This window comes from Hydra vulgaris, chromosome 11, assembly GCF_038396675.1.
Source record: "Hydra vulgaris chromosome 11, alternate assembly HydraT2T_AEP".
NCBI lineage: Eukaryota > Metazoa > Cnidaria > Hydrozoa > Anthoathecata > Hydridae > Hydra > Hydra vulgaris.
Genome location: NC_088930.1, coordinates 48,777,501 through 48,787,017, shown reverse-complemented (window position 1 = coordinate 48,787,017; position 9,517 = coordinate 48,777,501). Strand labels below are relative to the sequence as shown.

The following is a 9,517-nucleotide window of genomic DNA, read 5'->3' as shown; positions in this document are numbered from 1 at the left end:
GCATTCTGGATTTTGCCGGGGCCTCAGAATTTATAGGGCCTCATAATTTAAAATTTAAATATATGTTTTTTAATAACATTATTAATATTTTTATGTCTGTCAAATCTTTTTCTTTGGATTTGCGAACTTTGAACATTTAAACAATTCGAATGAGAAAAGCAAACCAACCGGAATAAATATACTATAACTATGGATATACTTGTTTTTCCAAAGTACTTTGGCTTTTTTACTTTTATTCAGTCCTGTTTTGATTCTCCATCCTTGTTGGCGCAGAAGGAAGAAGCTTGCTACCAACTAATCAACTACTCAAGTATTTTAATGACTTTCGTGATAAAGGAATTAAGGATGCCGAACTTTTTGCTATAGAAATTGCAGAAGAATTAAAAGTAAGTCCTCAGTTTGAAGATGAAAACACAGTTCGCCCAAAAAGATAAAAAACTTTTTTTTCCTATAAATTTTAAATCCAGAAACACAGTATGTGGTGGAAGTTTTCAATGTACTGGTAGATCAAGTGCTATCATCTTTAACAAGTCGATTTAATCTACTGAAAGAACTTTCTGATGGTTTTGGATTCTAATATATAATTCCAGAAGTCACCCAAAATACTGAAGCACTTAAGAAACATAGCAAGGATTTAGAGGTTGCCTTAACTGAAGATGGACATTCAGATGTTATTTCAAATCAATTATTTGATGAAATCAAAACAATATCCAGCATGTTTCCACGAAAATTGCTCTCTAAGGCACTGATCAAGTTTATTTGAGAAAATCACTACGAACAATCTTTTCCAAATTTAGTTATAGCTTTGCGAATTTTGTTGTCATTCGCTGTTGCTTCCGCAGAAATAAGTTTCTCAAAACTTAAATTAATTAAAACCTACTAAAGGTCAAATATGTCACAGTGCAGACTTACAGGCTTAGCTGAAAAATAATTGTTATCATCGAGAGTTTAGTAAAAAATTTGCAGGTTTAATACTTAACAAATAGTGGCGAACAAATGGAATTTTGATCACATAATGCAATTGGATTGTGCAAATAAAAGCACTGAACTTTTGATACTAAACTATTTTCAAAGGACTTTTTTTCAGACACTGTTGTAATCTTTTTAAGTGTTTTTCACAATGCTAAAACGATTTATAAATGCCTTTTGGAGAGGGATGACAAACCAATTAAAATGAGACAATCAGAAATTTCTTGTTTTATTTATATCAGCTTCATGTTAAATACGTTTTCTCTATTTATACTATAATTTGGTATTCATCAGATATAATTAGCAATATCAATGCTATTAGTATTTATTTCTGTAAATGCTTATAACTTGACCAAGAAATTTACAGGTACAATATTAAATCTGTTGTTTAAAGCTAAGGTTCTTAACTTGACTTCTAAAAAATGCTAATTTAAAAAAATGTAACTTATTAATGGAATACATACCCAGTGTTAACAAACATTATGAACTTTAATTTATGATTAAGTAACTTAAAAACTTTATGCCAAGATTAACTACCCTTTTCATGGTCTATTGTGATTAAAGGGTCATAGCACTTATTCTGAAACACTTCTCAAGAAGAATTTAGGTGATAAAAACAATTGTCTATTCAGGGTTACCGCTATTATAACTGAGGTTAAAAATAAGGACTTTAAGTAGAATTAAGGATACATTTTCCCAATTTTAAAGAGATTTGGTTGCCCTAGTTGACTATCTTACAGAAAACTTATATATCTTATAGGATTGCAATATTCTTATACTTTCCTATAGGATATCTTATAGGATTCGTAAGATCGTAAGTAAAAACAAAAAAATTCTTTTGTTTATGTTAATTCTGTAAAATATACTTTTTTTTCCAAATGAAAAAAAGCGCGTTTCTTAACTTCAACATTATATTTAAAGAAGAAATTAAGAAACGTGCTTTTTTAACAATTTTGTTATAACATTTGTTATAACAAGGTATATCCTGTTTAATCTATAAAAACGTTTACATTTTGTTTGTTTTAGCTTTTCTGTTTGATAGTCGTTTTGTTTTAAAAAGCTTATGGTCGTTTTTATTAGGCTTATATTTTTGTTTTGTTTTTATGAGGCTTATATTTCATTGTTTAAAATAAGGCAATTCATTATCTATCAAGTATCTTACAGAATATGGCATCTGCACGCAGATCAATAAAGCGCTCTTATAGACATATCGATGAATATAACGAGACTGATAATGAAAGTGAAGAAGAATGCAGAATTTTCGATGAAGAAGTAGACCAACTTATCCCGGAATCTTCGGAAACTAGTGTCTGCGTTGGGGATGACAATGTAGAAAAAGATGCCAGTAATGATTTAAGTAACATTTGTGTCTCTCAAAAGTTAGAAATAACAAGCATGCCAAGAGCTCTTTTTATTGCCTCAATTGCACTTCATGCAGTTCAGTCTGGCATTAGCAACAGTTCAATTGAAGGAGTGATTAAATTGTTTCAGGTTTACAAACCCTGTTGATTATTTAAATAGTATTTTTTATATTTTTATAAATTGTAGTGCTGGTAGTCTACCAGCACTACAATTACCAGGTAGACCAGTTAGTGGTTGTTTTTGAAGTTCCAATATATAATGATAAAATATATACAAAATGTATAGGTAACAATGTAAGGATTTGTAAAAATATGTAAACATAATTATTATATTCTTACAATTCTCTTCTGTTTTGTTGACTCAAGAATTCAGTGTACAAATAACATTATTTATTTACATGTTATGATAACATTTAAATAAATAAATGTTATTTTTCACTGAGCTCTTGAGTCTACAAAGCAGAAGAGCATTATTATGGCTATCAGACTCTATCTATGGCTATCAAACCACAGCACGTGTTGATGGTTTTAATTCAAACAATAGAAACAATGACCGTATTTGTACCCTTTAAATTTAGATGTAATGTAATCAATCAATAATTGATTCCATAAATAATTCGAATTGCTAAATGTTTACATTTAATATCAATTCTTTAGTGTAAGAATTTTTAAAAGCGTACTGTAAGAAAAGGTGTAGCTATATGGTAGGGAGGAATACTTAATTATTTATCTAAACATGTTGACAATTTCTTATAGGTATTATAAAAAATGCTTCAAAGTGCGCATTTATGAATTATTGAAATATGTGACTGTATTTATAGTTACAAAATTTAAGAAGATTCTCATATAAAATATATTTGAAATTAACTTCTATGCTATTTTCAATAGAAAAAAGTATTGATCAACTTGTAGTGTGCTTGATCAACTTGTAGTATGCATTTAAAAATTTGATCAACATATAGCATATATTTTATATTCATTTTTTTAGATTGCATTCTTTATTGAGAATATTCCTACGTCATGGAAGTCTATAACAAGTTTTATTCAAAAAAATGTGTATGATTATTCTTCAATGTTTGATCTACCAATACCTACAGAACCTAACAGTACAGATGAGTTTGTGGTGTTTAATCTACATATACAGTTAGATTTAATTTTAAGTGTTTATAAGCCTATGATTATTCAATACCGACAAGAACTAGTTAGTGCTGGAGATGTTATAAGTTTGGCTCCAACATTAGAATCTGATATTTTAAATTTACATTTACTTATATCTGCAGATGGAGCAAACCCTTATTTTAAAAAGAAATCGTCATTTTGGCCATTGCAGGCAACTCTACTAGACTTGCCAAACAATGTTAGGTCCCGTATAGAAAATTCTTTGTTTTTAGTCATTTGCAGATGCACTGGTAAACCTAATTGGGATTCTTTGATGCCCTCTATTTTTAAAAAGTTGAGATTTAGACAAGAAGTTAATCTTCCATCTGGGTTGACTGTGATCATCCATCCCTATGCTGCTGTATTTGATTTACCTGCTCAAGCACATTTTTTGAATGTTACGCAGTTCAATGGAGAGTTTGGATGCCTGTTTTGTAAGCATCCTGGAAGGCGCGTCGAATCTGGTAGAGGCAAAGCACAGGTGTACCCATATGAGCCTGCAGTTCTTGTTACATCAATTGAATTTAGTAGTATCGCATTATTAGCTAGTAAATCAAACTCTATTAGACAGGTTAAAAAACCCTTTTTTTGGAATTAAAGGTCAGTCCTCACTGACAGATTATATTTCAGTGCCAGATAATATTTTAATAGATAGCATGCATTTGTTGTATGAAAATATAACTTCAACTTTACTCAGCTCATTTTTCGACCCTAAATACCGTACTAAACCCTTTTTTTTAGGTCGCAGAGTTAATACACATTATTTTAAAACATGCTTGCGAACTATATCATTACCACATGATTTTTCAAGGTCTCCACCTTTAACTGATTTGAAAATGTGGAAAGCACATGACTTCAAAAATATGCTTGCTTATTATTCTGTTCCCTTACTTTTATTTCATTTGCCTCAAGGTGATTGCATTCATTTTATGTCTCTAATTAAGTCATGTCATTTTGCTAACAATGTAAATTCACGAAATTTGATCGATAAGTTGGAAATCTGTGTTCGGTATTTTTATTTACATATGAGTTTTTTTTATCCTTCTAATTTTGCGACAATAAATGTACATTTATTGTCGCATATTCTTAGGCAAGCTTTAAAGTTTGGTGCTCTTTCTTATTCTTCCATGTTTAGTTTTGAGTCAAAAAATCATTTAATGAAAACTTATATGAAAGGTACTAAAGGTCACTTATTACAAATTTGTTCAAAGATTGCATTAGTAAAATAAATATCATCCTACATAAATAATGCAAATCTTTCTCCAACTCTTTTAACTAAGTTAAAGAACGTAATAAACTTGACTTCTGTGTCATACAGTCAAACTCAGATTTTAGATCCACATAGAGTTATAATCAATAACCAATGCTATCATTCATTACAGTATAACAAAAGATGCTCATCAGTTAGCTATATTGTGCAGTATTGTGAACATAGTTATTTTAAGTATGGCAAAAAATTTTGTCATTTTTACATGGTGAAGTAAGTATTGCTAATGTTTCTGTCTTAAAACCCGTAAATACTGTAATTGATCTTTTCAATTTTGTTGATCTATCACCTGCAGAAATGATCATTTGTTCCTATATTTCTGAGTCTTTTATTAGTGTAATGGAAACAGAGGAGGTTCATTCAATTCCTATTGCATCATTTATCACTAGATGTCTGTTATTCCCTGTACCTAATAAGGTTAATTTACATATTGTTGTTCCTATTATATCTTTATTTGAACACGATTAAGTTGTACCTTATTTGAATATATAAATTTTAATAAGGAACTTGTAACACCTATTTGTACACGATTAATTTAGTATTTGAATACGATTAATTTGTACTTTAATTAAATATATACATTTTAATATTGTTTTATAATTCGAGTTTGTTTGTCATCCTAATGAATGTTTGTTTAAATGTTTACTAATGACAATTTAGACTGGTTGGTTTTTGTAAGGTTATAACACAAATATATGTTCATGTAAGTATCTATGACAAGATCATTTGTTAAACAATTTTTTTTTGTGTAATTTTTAGCAAAAAAACAATTATTATGAATATGTACCTAGGTCAAGAAGGGTCAACCGACTTCTTCCTTTTTTGGTTCTTAGGGCTGAAAGAGTTCCTAGAGCCTGTTTACTTTAGCTCTACAGTTATGAGATCAATATCTCTTCATAAGAGAATATGGCTGAAGAAAGTATGCTTGTTTTTCTACTTTTTCATATTTTTTGTTGCACAAAAGCAATCATAATAACTTTGTTCTATTTCTTGATTTAAGGGCGATGTTGTAAAAATCAAAAAACTTTAAAAATCAATAACATCAACTATGAAGTCTAACTTTATGCTAGGGAATCTGAAAAGGATTTAAAAACCAAAATGAAAGATTTGGAGAAGTATGCTAGTGATGGTGTTTCTACTGACACTATATTTAAAGATGACAGTGCTAAGGTATTTTTTTTCATGACAATTTTTAGTCTTATGGATATTGTCTATTTGAGTTCTTTCTAAAAGTTTTGGTTTTTATATTTTCAGTTAGAACTACTTTTTATAGATAAACTTACATTATAAACTACCAATTTTTAATATTGGTATTTGTTTTCTATAATATTCCTATTAAATGAACAATAATTTCATAAAAGGAGACATTTAATTGTAGCTTATTACTGAGCAATCATCTGCTGATTCTGATCAAGATTGGGGCTTATCTGCAGACTCCTGTATGTTACTTTAAATTATCTAGTTTCATTTTTTTTTTAAATGTATCTAGAGTCAATAAAGAAAATGCACTTCTTGCAGATTTGGAAATGCAATTTGGTTTAGCCACAGGTATGTTATTAATTGCTAGAGTATATTTTATATAACTTTTAGTAATTTAACTTCTATTATCTTATCAAATGTTTACTTTTTGTAGAATCAACACCTGCCAAGAAAATAAATCTTGATGCTGAAGATGTCTTTCCAAAAAGTTAGTTAATGCTTATAAGCATATATTATGCAAATATGCATTAGTAGATTAAAATCACTATTCAATTTTGAAACAGCATAATTTAACTTAAGCCATTTTTTGATTGTATTTTCTTTTATAGTTATTGTTAATAATTTATGGTGTTAATTTTTTAAATTAAATGATATACAAGATATACGGGTCAAATGAAAGTTTGAAGAATCAGAGATGGTGACCCATAGATCATTGGTTGAACTATAATGATTTGAACCATGTACAAAGTTGCTAATTATGCATTGATTTATAGTTATTGAAAACATACTATATTTCACTTAACTTGGTAAAATACATTGCATAGTTTAATTCTAAGTTTGCTTATGCAAAGTATGTTGAAATAGATTAAGTTGACCAAATAATTTAGGTATAAGATATTTTCCATGTTTAAGTCCTTAATTCAAGTTTCCACCTGGCTAATTTTGTATGGCAGATAAATCTGTTCAATAATGGATGGTTAAATTTTTTCTAAAATTTTGTTCTACTTTAATCTTTATAATTTTGTTTCTATTTCAGCAAAGCTTAAACATATTAGTGCTCCACTTCAATCACTTCATTGCTTATGCAAAAAAACAGGTTAGTGTTTATAAAAACAAACCTATAGGTGTGTGTGTGTGTGTGTGTGTGTGTGTGTGTGTATATATATATATACATATATATATATATATATATATATATATATATATATATATATATATATATATATATATATATATATATATATATAAGCCACAAGTATATATTATATATGATTATGATATGGATATATTATTATATGATTTAATTTAGTATATTGTTTTGATATTTCATGGTTTCATCATTTTAAATAATAATGTGCCTAATCTTGCGCATGTATGTGATTTTAACAAACAATATCTTACAATAAAATTGGATATAATTATTATCAATGCATGTTTTTTTATTATTACAGAACATGATGTTGTGCCTCTATCAGCTTCGTCATCTTCAGATATTAGTACGTTATTAGCCTTATTAATTAGCATTGTTGTTTTTGTTTACATTTACTGTATGGCTTAAATAAAGTTACAATCTACCATGTTAACATCATGTTACTATTGTTAATCAACCTTAAGGTTGATTAACAATAGTATTTTTACCCATGAACGAGCTGGCATTAATTAACCTTGTCTTAAAATCATGTGCAACGCACCCTATGATTAATGCTATGTTATGCTCTAGCTTCATAGGAAATATCATATTCTTACAATTTATTAATTTCAACTTTTTTGTTTTTGTTGTCTATTTAATTCATAAGTATTTGCATACGTTTTTCTGCATTTGTTTCAGTTGCAGCTATCAATAACCAAACAAAGGTGTTGCAAGAGTCTAACAGTATGTAATTTTTGTGATTTTATTGAATAATTGTGATGATAATGCAGATAGTTTTTACCAGCATGATCATCACATTTATTTAAATTGTATTGCATAGGTGTGCTCATTAGTATCGGAAAAGAAACCAATCGCCTTTTACAGTCGATTTAACAGCTACATCGAGAGACTGTTAATTTGCTCAATAATGAGGGCTCAGCCAATCAAGCGACTGAGAGTGATGTAAGTAGATCAACAATTGTGCCAATCATTTTTGTCACAAATTAAATTTTCTTGTCTTCTTTTGGCAATTGCAGCAAAATGGTTTTCTAATCATTTTTAAATATTGATAGGCTACATTTGTTGATGCAGATGGGAGAAGCAGACGACTTTAAACAGGTCGAATGCAAACTCATTTGCAATCGAATACGTCAAATGCAAATTTGGGTCAGACTATATGTCAAGTCATATCTTTGAGCCCCATGGAAAGGCTGATAGGTAAGTTTTAATTAGGGCATGCTTATGTAGGTAATGTTATAGGGCAATTCGCTAAATTAGTGCCTTTATAAGTTAGCTATTTACACAATCTATAAAGTAGAGGAGACAATTGACATTCTAATATATATCTTTATTTCTTGTTATAGAACCGCAGTTCCTGATGCAGCAATGCGAGATCTTAAGGAGCAACTTACAAGAGTTTTCGCCAAAGACTCGTGGGCGTGTGTCAGACGAAGTCTGAATCAGAGCGGCCTAGATACGAAGAAAAAACGAAAGTTGTCAGTCATGACATTGTAATTGTATGCAATGTAATTGTACTTAAAAAAAACAATGTCTGCTATACTATTAATTTAGTTTTTGATATGTGCAAAATTTATTTTATATAGAATGAAATTCTATTTTAATAAGAAAATGTTGATTCCAACTTAAACTTACCTATTACCTATACGAATCTAAAATTAACTTACAGCATCCTATAAGAATCCTATTGTGATCCTTCAAGATCTTTTAAAATATTATTTTAGATCTTACCTTATCCTGTAAGAATTCCTTAAAATCCTACAAGATCCTTCAAAAAGATTGTTATAGGTCTTATATATATATTTATATATATATATATATATATATATATATATATATATATAATATATATATATATATATTTATATATATTATATATATATATATATAATGTATATATATATATATATATATATATATATATATATAATATATATATATATATATTATATATATATGTATATATATATATATATGTATATATATATATATATATATATATATATATATATATATATATATATATATATATATATATATATATATATATATAAACATATATATAATAGTATTAAAGTTATTTCTTTTTATATATTACATTATTAAAGTTCATTTTTCTTTTTAACAACATTCTTTTTTTCAACATAAAGCTTTTCAAGATACTCTAGTTTTACGAAGGCAGCTCTTTTTAATGCATTAGATTTTGAAATGTCAGCTTTAATGTCATCTAATTACATAGAGAATCATTAAATAATGACATTTCATTTAGTACATTATGAACTGAAAATTAGTAAAAGAAAAACAAGGTAAAATTAGTAATTTCAAATTTCAAAACTAAAATATATAACACCACGTGATTAAAAAATATTGTACTTAAGTCTTTGATTTCTATGGACAGAGTGGCCTGCCACTTTG

General features: G+C 28.0%; 1 long non-coding RNA gene across 1 annotated transcript; it reads left to right on the top strand.

The window, feature by feature from the left end:
* Window positions 1–6,236: 6,236 nt before the first annotated feature.
* LOC136087290 (uncharacterized) lies at window positions 6,237–8,178 on the top strand. Its single transcript, XR_010641693.1, has 5 exons — window positions 6,237–6,303; window positions 6,389–7,051; window positions 7,407–7,451; window positions 7,784–7,828; window positions 7,926–8,178. It is a non-coding gene; the product is annotated as an uncharacterized LOC136087290 (long non-coding RNA).
* Window positions 8,179–9,517: the final 1,339 nt, after the last annotated feature.